This window comes from Nematostella vectensis, chromosome 14, assembly GCF_932526225.1.
Source record: "Nematostella vectensis chromosome 14, jaNemVect1.1, whole genome shotgun sequence".
NCBI lineage: Eukaryota > Metazoa > Cnidaria > Anthozoa > Actiniaria > Edwardsiidae > Nematostella > Nematostella vectensis.
The window spans coordinates 12,452,448-12,468,255 of NC_064047.1; the positions used below are offsets into that span (position 1 = coordinate 12,452,448).

General features: G+C 50.0%; 2 protein-coding genes across 3 annotated transcripts in view; both read left to right on the forward strand.

Annotated features, from left to right (window-relative positions):
* Positions 1-15,808, forward strand: part of LOC125559927 (tripartite motif-containing protein 45-like) — a 103,159-nt gene that overhangs the window by 18,840 nt on the left and 68,511 nt on the right. The gene's annotated exons all lie outside the window — the stretch shown is intronic.
* LOC125559931 overlaps positions 1-15,808 on the forward strand; it is a 35,617-nt gene that overhangs the window by 10,576 nt on the left and 9,233 nt on the right. The gene's annotated exons all lie outside the window — the stretch shown is intronic.

Consider the following 15,808-nt stretch of genomic DNA (forward strand, 5'->3'; position numbering starts at 1 on the left):
ACTGCTGAGCTCGCGCGCCTTGCTTGACAGGAGGCGGAACAGAAAACCAGATTTGGCGTGTGATGAAAAACGAGAAACAAATGAGACATTCCTTGGAAAAGTAGATTGGACATCACTTCGAGCAACAAAACAAAACTTCAAATAGTAGCAGTATTTGATACATGACTAGCTTGAATTGTAAAGACCGCCCCACGACACACTTGTAAACTTGCAATGCAACGGTGTTTTCGCGTTTTCTGTAAGCGTATATAAATTCGTGGATGAATAAAGTAGCATATCTGTACCCTGTTGTTGTGGTGGAGTAGCCTCTCTATAAAATTATACCACTTGTGAGGGTGGTTGTTGTGGTGGAGTGGCCTCTCTATAAAATTATACCACTTGTGAGGGTGGTTGTTGTGGTGGAGTAACCTCTCTATAAAATTATACCACTTGTGAGGGTGGTTGTTGTGGTGGAGTAGCCTCTCTATAAAATTATACCACTTGTGAGGGTGGTTGTTGTGGTGGAGTGGCCTCTCTATAAAATTATACCACTTGTGAGGGTGGTTGTTGTGGTGGAGTCGCCTCTCTATAAAATTATACCACTTGTGAGGGTGGTTGTTGTGGTGGAGTAGCCTCTCTATAAAATTATACCACTTGTGAGGGTGGTTGTTGTGGTGGAGTGGCCTCTCTATAAAATTATACCACTTGTGAGGGTGGTTGTTGTGGTGGAGTGGCCTCTCTATAAAATTATACCACTTGTGAGGCTGGTTGTTGTGGTGGAGTGGCCTCTCTATAAAATTATACCACTTGTGAGGGTGGTTGTTGTGGTGGAGTGGCCTCTCTATAAAATTATACCACTTGTGAGGGTGGTTGTTGTGGTGGAGTAGCCTCTCTATAAAATTATACCACTTGTGAGGGTGGTTGTTGTGGTGGAGTAGCCTCTCTATAAAATTATACCACTTGTGAGGGTGGTTGTTGTGGTGGAGTGGCCTCTATAAAATTATACCACTTGTGAGGGTGGTTGTTGTGGTGGAGTGGCCTCTCTATAAAATTATACCACTTGTGAGGGTGGTTGTTGTGGTGGAGTGGCCTCTCTATAAAATTATACCACTTGTGAGGGTGGTTGTTGTGGTGGAGTGGCCTCTCTATAAAATTATACCACTTGTGAGGGTGGTTGTTGTGGTGGAGTGGCCTCTCTATAAAATTATACCACTTGTGAGGGTGGTTGTTGTGGTTGAGTGGCCTCTCTATAAAATTATACCACTTGTGAGGGTGGTTGTTGTGGTGGAGTGGCCTCTCTATAAAATTATACCACTTGTGAGGGTGGTTGTTGTGGTGGAGTAGCCTCTCTATAAAATTATACCACTTGTGAGGGTGGTTGTTGTGGTGGAGTGGCCTCTCTATAAAATTATACCACTTGTGAGGGTGGTTGTTGTGGTGGAGTAGCCTCTATAAAATTATACCACTTGTGAGGGTGGTTGTTGTGGTGGAGTGGCCTCTCTATAAAATTATACCACTTGTGAGGGTGGTTGTTGTGGTGGAGTGGCCTCTCTATAAAATTATACCACTTGTGAGGGTGGTTGTTGTGGTGGAGTAGCCTCTCTATAAAATTATACCACTTGTGAGGGTGGTTGTTGTGGTGGAGTGGCCTCTCTATAAAATTATACCACTTGTGAGGGTGGTTGTTGTGGTGGAGTGGCCTCTCTATAAAATTATACCACTTGTGAGGGTGGTTGTTGTGGTGGAGTGGCCTCTCTATAAAATTATACCACTTGTGAGGGTGGTTGTTGTGGTGGAGTGGCCTCTCTATAAAATTATACCACTTGTGAGGGTGGTTGTTGTGGTGGAGTGGCCTCTCTATAAAATTATACCACTTGTGAGGGTGGTTGTTGTGGTGGAGTGGCCTCTCTATAAAATTATACCACTTGTGAGGGTGGTTGTTGTGGTGGAGTGGCCTCTCTATAAAATTATACCACTTGTGAGGGTGGTTGTTGTGGTGGAGTGGCCTCTCTATAAAATTATACCACTTGTGAGGCTGGTTAAGCGGCAATGCCACCAGCTTACTTCCGGTAGATTACGTAACTATCTCCAATCATTTGTAATGGTACGCGAAAAATATTACAAAATTGTAAAAGCAGTGTGCCTATTAGAAGTTTCTTTGAGGAGGTGACTGATAATTTAGAGCGGATGGTCTGTTAAATAGCGCGGATTCTAATAGATTCTTCCGTCTTGAGCTGGTGGCAATGCTGCTTTAACTAGACGAATATTCCAGGGGCATAGAATTATCGGCTATCGCTTTTTAGGGCAGTGAAATTTTCCAATGCTGCTTTAAGTAGACAAGTATTCCAGGGGTATAGAATTATCGGTTATCGCTTTTTGGGGCAGTGAAATTTTCCAATGCTGCTTTAAGTAGACAAGTATTCCAGGGGTATAGAATTATCGGCTATCGCTTTTTGGGGCAGTGAAATTTTTCAATGCTCCTTAACTAGACGAGTATTCCAGGGGTATAGAATTATCGGTTATCGCTTTTTGGGGCAGTGAAATTTTCCAATGCTCCTTAACTAGACGACTATTCCAGGGGTATAGAATTATCGGCTATCGCTTTTTGGGGCAGTGAAATTTTCCAATGCTGCTTTAACTAGACGAGTATTCCAGGGGTATAGAATTATCGGCTATCGCTTTTTGGGGCAGTGAAATTTTCCATTGCTGCTTTAACTAGACGAGTATTCCAGGGGTATAGAATTATCGGTTATCGCTTTTTGGGGCAGTGAAATTTTCCAATGCTGCTTTAACTAGACGAGTATTCCAGGGGTATAGATTTATCGGTTATCGCTTTTTTGGGGCAGTGAAATTTTCCAATGCTGCTTTAACTAGACGAGTATTCCAGGGGTATAGAATTATCGGCTATCGCTTTTTTGGGGCAGTGAAATTTTCCAATGCTGCTTTAGCTAGACGAGTATTCCAGGGGTATAGAATTATCATCTATCGCTTTTTGCGGCAGTGAAATTTTCCAATGCTGCTTTAGCTAGACGAGTATTCCAGGGGTATAGAATTATCATCTATCGCTTTTTGCGGCAGTGAAATTTTCCAATGCTGCTTTAACTAGACGAGTATTCCAGGGGTATAGAATTATCGGCTATCGCTTTTTTTGGGCAATGAAATTTTCCAATGCTGCTTTAACTAGACGAGTATTCCAGGGGTATAGAATTATCGGTTATCGATTTTTGGGGCAGTGAAATTTTTTGATGCTGCTTTAACTAGATGAGTATTCCAGGGGTATAGAATTATCGGCTATCGCTTTTTGGGGCAGTGAAATTTTCCAATGCTGCTTTAACTAGACGACTATTCCAGGGGTATAGAATTATCGCTTATCGCTTTTTTGGGGCAGTGAAATTTTCCAATGCTGCTTTAAGTAGACAAGTATTCCAGGGGTATAGAATTATCGGCTATCGCTTTTTAGGGCAGTGAAATTTTCCAATGCTGCTTTAACTAGACGAATATTCCAGGGGTATAGAATAATCGGCTATCGCTTTTTGGGGCAGTGAAATTTTCCAATGCTGCTTTAACTAGACAAGTATTCCAGGGGTATAGAATTATCGGCTATCGCTTTTTGGGGCAGTGAAATTTTCCAATGCTGCTATAACTATACAAGTATTCCAGGGGTATAGAATTATCGGCTATCGCTTTTTGGGGCAGTGAAATTTTCCTGGAGCTCTGCCATCCCATGCACCCTCTGTTGTGCTATTACTTCATGCGCGAATGTTTATTCGGCTGAAATCTTTACCGTTTTTTTTTTTTTTTGGTCAGAATGGCTTTGTTTTCTGAAAATTTTGCTCTTGCTTTTCTTATTTATGTTGGTATTTGTCAACCCCCCCACACTTTAAATATCAAAAAGTCTATCCCTTAACATAATATAAACACGCATTTGCATTTTTCTAGAATAACCCGGTCATGCCTATCGTAAATAGGGACATTCGCTATAAATCACGACAAGTGTCCCAGTTTTGTAAATGATACTAATACTCAGACAATATAATTCACTGATTATCGAACCTGGCTAATATTTCTCGTACCTCATATCTTTAAACCCTAAGCATTTAAATACATCTTCTAGTGACTTTAAATAATACAACACACGCACATGATAATTGGCCCTTCTTATCGCGCTGTTTTTGACACTAATGACTAATGAGAGAGAGTTTAAAAATTGAAATATCTTAAAAATTGCTTTGACCATCCACAATGTGCTATCACATTGTATTAACAATATAATTGTTTCCTTTGTTGATAACATTTATTATTTTATTCACATAAGTGCAAAGTAAACAACAATATCTATTTATGCTATCATATGTAACACCCGCCCCTACATACTCGCCAAAAAATTAATTGGCGTCCCGACAATATCCGTTACAATAACATTAACAATACTTATAACATGGTAACTATCGCGACCAGAGGAGCTTATTTCCTCAGCTATGCATAATACAGCTTGATAAAGAGTGGTCAGTTCTTACAAAAGCTCAGCACACCGTCTTTGATAAACTTGATAAAGTTAATATCGCGACTTTAAAAAGACAATACGTCTCTGGAAAAAAAATGTTCTGAACTAACAAACATAAAGTTCTTGCTGGCTGTTCCGTTACCTATTTCACCCTCCTATTCGCCTTGGGTTTCTTTCGTTTGTTGCTTACGCCACCCTCAACATTAATGCTTGTAACACTTGAGAAATAATGATAACACCTGTTATTTCCTTGCTATCTCTTCCGTTACTTTCAACCGTAGCTTTCATCCGTTACTTTCATCTTGCAAAATAACTTCAGGAAGTGTTGCTCCCAGTTTTATTTGACGAGTTAGTATACAAATGGTGCACTGGGGTAGTAGTGCGTTACTCCCTAGGGGGTCTGTAGCGCATATCGCTAATCGATCTAGGTTGCCGGACTTTTTTGTACCAGTCCATATACCAATATTAATTTGCTGACAAGTCGAGGGAATGCAAAAATCTTCCTGATACAAATATCTGTCTATTTTTGCTTCCTATGGTTTAACAATAGCGCTACCACGCGACCGTGTCACCGACAATAGGCCCGAAAACATAGACTACCTTAGAATGACGCGGATCAAAATAGTGTAAACGCTAATTAGCCAATCACCGACTAGTAACTTCAATAAAAGATTCGTCCGACCTCTGATATATCAACGGGCCCGTGACTTCCTGTCACAATCCGCTAATCGAGCATACTTTACGAAGTCCTCATTAGCAACCTAGCGAAAAACAACTGACAAAGGTCTCTTCAATAAACGATGACATCGGAAGGCACCTTAGACGAGATGAGCGAGCCCTCTCTCAGAAAAAGCCAGATTTAGCCAAAGTGCACTTTGAATTCTACGAGTTACAGTGGCGATTCTCGGCAGCCTCAAATCTTCCTGTTTGATTTTAAGAAATCTATTAAAACAGGAGTGAGCTGTACTGCAGATATGTCCTAAATAACTCTAAGAAACTTAACATGCACAAAGAAAGCGCTTATGTCAGGTCGAGGAACGCTCCTATAGACGTGAAACATTAAAGAACGACAAATTCCACCACAAAGACATATAATATGTCTCCTAAGGCTTTTGTCACCTCATAAACCACGTCTAGCGTATATCGTCCTCCGTAGATCCATTTCTGCGGCATATAACGCTCAAGCAAAAGTGTAATCTCAAAGACACTACGCACTTTATTTACTTCATCAAAAGTATATAAAAGGGCGAAAGATTCATTGATTTAAATATCTTCGATGTCCATAGCTTACTGAAACTTTTCAGTACACGCATTCTCTTCTCTTGCCACCCTCTTAGTTATAAGAAGGGTTTGTGTCTAGGGAGATGGCCTACGTCCGTTGAGAACAAATTCCTCACTTGCCACCTTCTAAGCAGAAATCCGCAACTTATTCTAGAAACGGTTACGGGATTTCACAACATACATAACGGCGAGTGTTGAATTCACGGACAGGGAAAATGCGTTTTGAGGCAAACATGGCATCTAATAAACGAATCTTAACATTTTGTCATGAGGTTCCACCCGGCTAAACAGAATCTTCTAAAGATTCTTATAAAAAACTGGCAACTTATCACGGATCTCAGCCTCATACGGCTAGAATCTTTAATGAACCTATAGTCTCTTATAGAAAGGAGAAACCGCTTATAGACTTTTAAGTCAGAGCGACAATCTCCCATAAAGGACTATGTATCAAAGCAGATTTATTTACAATTGTGGCGGGTGTGGCTGTTGGCAATATTACACAACAATTCCCTGCCCTCATCGTGATGAATTCTGGATGGAAACCCGAACCGAGGTATTAAATCATCATAGATCTTCTTCGCCACCGTCGGGGCCGACTTGTTTCTTGTTGGGTAGGCCTGACAGAATCTTGTTAAGTGGTCCACGAAAAGCAAGATGTACACATTTCCACGGGAACTTTTCTCTAGATGGAGGAAATCAATGGCAATAATCTCCAAGGGTGCTCTTCATAAACTAGCGATTTTAATTTTGATGGGAGGACCAACTGTCTTTTTGTCTTTGTTTCTCGCCAAAGTGTTCCGTCGCCATGGTTATGGAGCCTACTCAGTTGCCTTAAGAGTACGTACTTCGCTGTCCCAATACTTCCGGTCCTTAGGGGATGGATGCAGTCCTTTCAGCTTGTACTCCATGACTTTCTCGATAACCGGGTCCTCTTGTTGGTGTTTTAGTATCTCATTTGGCGTCATTTTTTGAATCGTAGTTGCGTCGTAATTGGTTCCGCGCTTACTTCGCCATACCTTGAGGTGACTGTGTTGACCCATGGACTATTGTTTTCTCTGTCTTCACCCAAAGGCTGCATCGCTGCCATCACACTTGCTCTGTCCATTTCTTCAGTGCAACAGGTCATCAATTCTTCTGGCTCTAGTGGTAGTCTAGACAGCGTACATGAAGGCCCTCAAGACGAAAAAGTTCTCGAAGTTAGAGTTTTGCTTGCGTCACCCTTATACCACCGCCCTAGTTGAACGGTAACCACCGCCCTGGGGCATAACGTGTGCGCGCACATATACGTACGTATACACACATGTTGCACCTTAGCCACGACATGATGAGCGACGAATACCTTGAGAGTCTTCTTGAGGGGGGCGCCGCAGGCCTCCCGGCCGTCGAGTCGTTGGACTGCTCGACGCATCCTGCCGGAACGGCAACCGGAGGTGAGCAAACCGAGATAGCAGACGCGAGGGAGAAACTCGCGATTTTCGTAGCCTCGGGGAAGTCGAGAGAATGGCAAGGCCCTGACTCACGACGACGTCAAACGCATGAGCGCCGAGGAGGTGAGGAAGTACGAGAGGCGATACGAGACCGCTCTAGCCAGCCGGACTACAGACGCCCTGGCAGACAGCTTTCTGAAGCTTACGACCAAGCTAGTAGGCATGGCGCTGCCGATAGACAGTGTGGTCGATCTTCACAATGACCTAGTGTCCGACTACATCATCAACAACGAGCTCCGCACATTGTGCGGGAGCCTGTCTCTACGCTGCGGTCGTTTGATGGCTTTAGCCGCCGGGGCGCTACACATAGCACGTCATGTGAACACCGCCGGAACGGCAAGCGCTGACACGCGGTGTCAACAAGAGGTAGCAGCCGCGGACTCACCTGTGGTTGACGCCGCGCGTCAGCCGGAACGGCACACGGACAGTGGCGAGTCCGCCATCCCAAAGTAGACGTTCATTTGAAAGCTCGCCACTTCTTCTACCACTTGGTACCAAGTAGTTGACGCCGCGTGTGTGTTGATGGAGGAACCTCAAGGAAGTACTAGCGCCCAGCCTGCCGGAACGTCAGCGGAACCTGCTCAAGAACCTGCTCGTACGCCTTCGGCGTTGGCCGAGCGAATCACGAGCCCCGAACCACCCGCGACCCGACCTAAACACCCTGGACGAGTCGAAGCCGGAAGGCGCTTGGCAAAGTGGAACCGAATTAACAGAGCGAAGATTGAGGCACTTCGTGTCGCGCAGTCGCCGGTGGCCCCGGGGCCGAGCGAGCCGCAGGGCTTGCGCGCGCGCGCCGACGATGCCTTCGGCATCACACACACACCAGCCCCGGAAAGCAACTCTGCTTGGTCGGCTAGCTCGGTTATCGGGGTCGCTGGTCTTCTAGTGTCGTTGATCGGCCTCTACACACGTAGGCAGGAGCTGGCTGCCGCGTTCTCTCGTACACCAGCTGTTAACCAGCGAGCCACCGATCCGCATGCCACCGAAGGTGCCGACGACGTGACTCCGCCCGCAAGGCCGCCGCTGGCGGCCGCACAGCAGACCAAGGATCGCGTTCCGGCGACAGCGCTTCGCGCTCCCGGATCTCGGCTGTTATCCATGGAGTAAGCAGACATTTAGACACGAGGGCCCCACCCATATCCGCACGTCCGTGCATATACGCGCGTACGCATATATAATGTCGACGACGCAGCAGAGCAAGATTAGAAAGACCATCATCGACGTCGCAGTCATAACCGGCCTCGTCGCCGGTATCGGCTGGGTTAGGCGCAAGGTCTTGCGCGAGGACTTCACCAAAGACCCCTCCTCGAACGCCATGAACTACGCAAAAATGACTTCCGCCGTTGCAGGTGCTGACGCTTTGAAGGGTTGCCTTGAGGACCAGAAGATCCTGCCCATGTAGTAGCGTAGGCCGTGTATTAGACTCGTGCGCGCTTTGCGCATACACACAGCACGCGAAGTGTGCTTCGCACAAACATGGCCTCTATCGCGATTTTGGTTGGCGGCGCCGTCCTAAACGCGACTGCATTCGTTGGTGGCAACTACCTCGCAAAGTTCCTGTCGAACGATGAGAGCCCCGCCTTAGCTGAGAAGGAGAGGCACGACAAGGCCCTAGAGAAATACCAACAAGACTATGGACGCTACCAGCAGCGGCGGCAAAAAATCCTCGATTGGCAAGCTCAAAGTCGTGAGAGAGGGTCCCTCGCAAAGCAGAACTTCACCTACACCGACTACGCGCTCAAACTCTACAACCAGACCCGGCCGAAACAATCCCTGGAGTCGATGCGGGCCCCCGAGCTGTCCGACTACTACATCCCCAGCAAAACGCAAAAGAACGCCGAGTTGGCGTACATTGGCGGAGGCGCTCTCGCCATCGGCTACACAGCTAGCCGCTTGCTGTGATGCAGCTGCCGTTGAAACGTGTTTCTGCGCTGCGTCTAGGCGGCCTTTTTCCATGCAGCTCGTATACGTACGCCGAAGGCGTAGCAGACGGCAACCGCCTGTTGGAGACTGATACACCCGTCGCGATACGCACGTAATGGCGGCGAAGCGCATGTCCGACGAAGAACTCGACGCGTTCCTTCGTCCTATATACTACGCCAGAGGCGGCTTCCAGGGAGTGACCGCTCTGCATGCCAAACTTCCCAAGGGCTCAGCCTCCATGGATCGAGTGCGCAAGTGGGTATGCTCGCAGCCCGTCGGGGGCTACACACAGACGCCCCCTCCTCCGACTACCTACGCCCACTTCTCGGAGCAGATACCAAACCGTATCCACCAGTCGGACCTGCTATTCTTGCCAACCGACCGCGAGTACAAGTATGCCCTGACTGTCTTTGACGTTGCTTCACGATATAAAGCCGCCCGCCCACTGAGGACTACGAGCGCGGCCGTCGTCTCCCGCGAACTCGCTGGCATCTATGCAGAGGGACCTCTCACATGGCCTAAAGTCCTCATGGTTGATGACGGCACGGAGTTCAAGGGTGCCACCACAAAGCTCCTAACAGACCACGGGGTGGAGGTCAGGGCACCAGGGCACCACAGGAGCCAAGCTTTCGCCGAGTCTTTACATCGCTGGCTGGCGCAGCGCCTATTTCGTGCGCAGTACTCGAAGGAGCTTGCGTCCGGCAAGACAAACCGCGAGTGGGTTACTGCTTTGCCAATCGTCATCTCGGACATGAACGCAACGAAGACTCGCATGACTGGCCTTGCGCCTGAGGACGCCATAAAGCTGAGGCGCGTGCCTCTCAAAGCCAAAAAGCCCCCCTTAGAGGTCGGAACGGAGGTGTACATCGCCGTAAACGAGGAAGACCTTCAGGACAAGGGCCGACGGCGAGCGACGGACCCAATACTAAAGAGGGTCATGGAGCCCGGACAGCCAGTGTTGTATTACACGGCGTACTCTAAGCACGGCTTCACGCGATCGCAGTTGCGTAGCGTGACGCCAGCGCGATCGAAGAAATCTTCTGGTCGCGCTAGCGTCACCATAGCGCCACGCTAGCGCCACCCTAGCGTGATCAGCGCTTGTGCCTTCTATTGCAGCTGAGGCACGTGAGTCTGACATTCCACTTGTAGTGACCCTGACTGTCGTCCCGCCGGTCGATACTGAAGCATTGGGGATGACTCTTGGTGTACCCCTGAAGCAGAAGCTGAGTGCCACAGAGCGTGCCCTTTTTTTCCGCGTTAGCAATCATGCCGAGCACGTGGTCTACCGTCAGAACGTGGTGCGGCCCCGTGTACTTCGTGCGACCCTTTTGCCTGTCGTCTATAGCGTATCGCTTGATTCGTGCTATAATAAGCTCTTCACTGGGCGTAGCCTGCAGCCCTGTGGGAACCAAGGCACCGGGGGTGTCATCGGGGGGGATCACGCGGACTATCTGGTCGGCGAGCCGCACGCGGGAGATGCCGGTGTATACAACATTCGTGATCCAGCCCTCTAAGCTGTGGTCTATGATGAACAGACGTCTTGGATTCTGGATGGTCTTGCCCTGCACCCGGTGGACTGTCCCCCAGCCCACGTATTTCCACTCGAGGGGAAGCCCGTTAAGGACCACGCCGAGAGGGACCTCGACTACCGTGCCTTTGTACGCGTCGACCTTCTCACCCCTTTTGCCTGGCACGGGCACCGGCCGCCCTTGCTTGCGATAACGATGTGCGATGCTAGGATCGGGGTCAAAGCGGATGGTTGCTGGCAATCGGGGGTAGTTTTTCCTGTGGTGCTCTACCAATCGCTGCTGGACAAGGGCCCCCATCTTGTTGGTCGAGCACACCCACATATCGCTTGGGTGGGCCTGCTCGATCGCCGCGTCGAACGCCACCCCATCCCACTCCTCTCGAAACACCTCAAGCTGTTGGGAGTCTGGCTGACACCAAATCCGGCCCTTTATGTCGTGGAGCCTGGAGGAGGGCGCGGCAGAGCCGCAGTCGCATGTACTGTACGGCTTTCTGCAGTCTTCACACAGGCAGCGGTAGTCGGACTCAAACCAGCGGATGTTCCCTTGTGCCCACTCCTTGAGCATATCGTGAGGCCCCTCTTTATCTCCCCAGGGCGGGACCTGCCAATAAACGCCACAACACACTACCTGACACGGCCGCGTGGCGAGATACCCTCGGATGGCGCGTAGCACTTTAGTCTGTACCTTACAGCACTCGTCAATGATAATGACTTCTGCGAGGCGGTCGAGTTTGTGCCCCAGCTCGGAAGGTCTCCACTCCTCTATCGGCTTCTCCGCTGGTATGCAGAGGTAGTGGTGGTATGTTTGAGCCTTCACCGCGAGGCGCGGGTTTTTGGGATGGTCGTGGGCGAGGTCGTTCTCGGGGGTGAGCACCACAACGTTACGGCCACGGAACATGCTCACCGCCCACTCGGTCTTCCCCGATCCTCTCTGGCCGGCTAGATACATCCTTGCAGAGGTTGCGGCCACCAGATCGCACGGCAGACTCGGTGCAGTGCTTGGCTCCCTAGCCAAGCACCCCGACCTCTTCGGACCCCAAGCCGCTTCGGGCCGCCACTCGTACCCAGGCCTCTTGTGGCGCCACTCTCCATACCTCGGATTTCGCTCCACGAGCTTCACACCACTGGGCACCGCCTTTGCGTATATGGCATTTGTGCACACTCGGAGGACGTCTTCGCGAGGGATCCGCCTAAACATGCGTCGCAACGCTATGTTTGTGTACGCCAAGACGAAGGCCCTGATATGGTACCATTGTGAGCGCCGGACTCCGTCTTTGTATTGGATCAGATGAGCCCCGTCGGCATGCTCGAAGTTAAGCAAGTGGTCGGTGCCCGCAAGTAGGTTTGTCAGATACGCGGCTTCTTCACGGTCGCGGACTACGATCGAGGACCAGTCGCCATGGCGAGCGCACTTGTCTACGAAACGGACAGCGAGATCTCGACCCTGCGAGTCTTCGCCGCCGGGGCCGGAGTGGGGGAACTTGATGGAGTCCTTTTTTCCGACGCTATACAACACCTCCCTCGCCGCGGGCATGGCGAGGTCACCCGAGTCTAGCAGGTCCTTGAGCTCTGGCGTGGTGATCCAGCCCTCGTTTTGTTCCAAGTGCTGCCCTACCCTCCCGGAAGTGTAGGGGTTGCAGGCCTAAGAGAACCCCCACTCGGTCAACTGAATGGCCCCGGTCAGTTGAAGAACCTCGCTCAATGGCCGTCCCGCAACATCCGCGATACGATACACGTTCGTAGGGAAGCCGTATTTCCGTACCAGATCAATGGCGTCCGAGGCGCCGCCGAAGACACTGTCCTCGCATCCTAGGTACGCCGCACGCATGTCGATGTGCGCATGAGGCTGCGCCTCTACGTTTTCCTTGCTATTCCACAATTTGGACTCAACCTGCGCCGCTCGCCAGACGTCCCTGTATTTAAGAGGCGTTGGCCTGATGTTTTCTCTTTGGGTCCACTTCTTGAAGCGATACCCTATTGCGCCCCCCATCGAGTGCGTAGCTTCGGTGTACTCTTGGTAGGCTGGGTGATCATCAGGGAGCCATTGAGGATCATGTCCAGTCTCGTCTGAAAACGCCCTGTCGATAGCCCATCCGTCTTGTCCCGATCGGTACAGTTTGCCTTCGTGCGTGACTATAACACGCCCACACAGCCAGACCCTCGTGCTTCTGGGGATCGCCCTGTTTATAAAGCGGATAAGCACCTCTCGCACCTTCGCCTCGTGCGTTTTTGCGGCGGCACTGGTAGCGCGAGGCGCTTCCTCTCCCTGACATAACGAACGAAGCTCCCTCTCAGCCTCGAAGTCTAGGCCGTGGACGCTCGCGATTGCAGGTGGTTCAGTCGGAAGCTCCGCCCAGGCGTGGTTATTGTGGCAAGGGGTGGTGATCCTCGTCTTAGTCCCGTACTTCCCCGAGTCCCACAGGACGTTACCCAGGGCGTCCACGGCTACTAACTTTACCTCGAGCTTCCTTTCCATCTCAAAGAATTCTTCTTTGGTGCATCCCGTAGTGGCCAGCTTCTTGTCAAATCGCTCGAGGATCTTGCCTCGTGTCTTGGTTAGACCAAGGGAGCGCGAGGTGCCGCGATTCCTCAAGAAGTCGGCAACATAGCTCACAACACAGTTAACGAAGGCGTCACTCCCCTCTCGCACAAACATTGGCCCAGGCTTACCATTTTGCTCAGGTAAAGCTCGTATCTCACGTAGACGAGGTACTCTCGCCCTTTATCCCAAATACCCGCATCGATGCCTTCCAGGGCGCCGACTGCGATTTGCCCCCCCCCCCCCCCCCCCTTTTGACTAACGACCCACCGATCTTGTGCTCCGAGCGCCCTTCCTACTCTGTGATTGGCGCCAATGGCTCTGCGGGGGCCTTACCAACGACCGTGAAGAGTCTGTAACGCCGGACGGGGTCTACCATCTCGAGCACCAGCGGAAGCACTGTTTCGCCCGCAGAGACTCTCGCACGTGCGAGACACACCACACCGAGCCGTCGTCATTAATATCAGGCCCCCGCACAACCGGCTTTAGAGCAATCACACCTGTTCCACCAAGATCTCGTACCTCCTGGTAAACACTGGCGCCGCCGACGAAGCTAGAGCAGTACTCCTCGGGGTCTGGGCCCTCTTGCCGCCGTCCCGGCAGCAGAGGGTCGACTTCCTCTGTCCACACTCTCGCCGGTACGAGCGGCTTAAGCAGCTTGTGTTTGACATCGTCGGGGATGTCTTCGTCCAGGATGTACTGGACCAGCCCTGCCAGTACGGCGGGCGCCTCTTTGTCAGGCATGCTATCGAGAATCTCCTGGTAAACACCGGCGCTTATGTCTCGGCCCCGAAGAGTGGCATCCACGCTTTGGGAACCGAAGATGAGCGCCCCCGACGAAGAGAGAATAGTACTTCTCGGGGGCTAAGCCCTCCGGGCCCCCTTGCTGCCGTCCCGGCAGCAAAGGGTCGACTTTCTCTGTCCACACTTTCTCCGGTACGAGCGGTTTAAGCAGCCTGTGTTTGACATCGTCGGGGATGTCCTCGTCCTGGATGTTCTGGACCAGCCCTGCCAGCACGGCTGGCGCATCTTTGTCGCGCATGTTACCGAGAACCTCCTCTATGTAAGCGTCCATGTTTGGGCACACCTTGTGCCACCCAGTCTCTAACTGAGAGTTTGGGCATGCCCTGCGCCACCCAGTCTCTAATTGACCGCACCGCGGGCTGCGATGTCAGACAGGACGAGTGCGAACCATTTCCGAGCGCGCCTCTCGATGCCACGCATCCTCTGCCCTTTACGATTCGCTCCGCAGGGGCGGCACAACCGCGCCTCCGACTGAGTCCCTCCCCCTGCACGGCACGGGGAGGGGGCTGCCCTTACGGAGCCTTTGTAGGTGCACCTTGCAGTAGGTGTCCATGCACCTCCGGCCGCACGTGTTTGCGTGGCCGATCTTCAGCCACCCGCAATAATATTTTCCGCACTTCATCCTTCGAGCGCTCGGTATACCACAGGACAGACGGATGTCTAATTGCAAGTCCAACGCCTAATTAATTATTCATGCACGCGAAACACCTGCGGCCCCAATTCATTATTCGTGCACGCGAAACACCTGCAGCCCTAATTGATTATTCATGTACGCGAAATCTATTTGGCCTACATTAGCTTATGTCGATTGTTTATGTACGTGAAATTGTTTTGGCCTACATTAGCTTTTGCCGATTGTTTATGTACGTGAAGCATTATCTGCCTGATATATAGAGACGGGGCTGGGAGGCCCGGATGGGCGATCATTCTTTTATATTCAGATCACGTCAAGATTAGGGGGGTCAATAGGGGGAGGTAAATCCGCCGTTCCGCTACATTTTTGGAGCAAATTCGTGGATCCGCATATTTTTTTAGATCCGCATGGTTTCACAAAACAATAGCATCGATTGAAATTTATTTAAAATCCGAAATTTGACCGTCGAAGCAGTCAAAATCCGAAATCCGCACCCAAATTGTGAAAAGATCCATGATCTGCCCTACTCTCAAAATCCGCCAATCCGCTAGAATAATAATAAAAATCCGTAATCCGTGAGCATTTCGGGGCCGAATCCGCCAATCCGCGAACCTATTCACCCCCCCCCCCCCCCCCCCGATTAGGTATTGAAGCTGTCTCTAACTGAATAAAGTAGTCAGCTCGTTTCTATGTCCTTCTTTATACGCTACGGGTCTACACGTGTTGCAAATGTATAAACACAACTAAATGTGGCGTAATCAATCCAAGTGAGCACGACGTTTCACAATAACTTGATAGAAAGTAAAGCTATGGAAAATTTGCAGCAATAAAATCGCCAATTAGGCCTTGATTCTGCACAAATTCATAAATCGTATATGTGAAATTTTGAATTCCGATGCAATGATTTGCGATGACGTCACAGAATTGTATACTTTGCGTCAGGAAAAGGCTTCCGTAAGATCATAGTGATCATCAATGCAGATTTCTCGGGACGACGAAAAAAATAGTTGCATTTTATGACTGGGCTACCATACCCTGGTTCCAGAGCCTCGAACGTCTCTCTATCTAGTGGCCAGCCACTAAATAGAGACGTTCGAGGCTTTGGAACCAGGGTAGGGCTACCACAGGT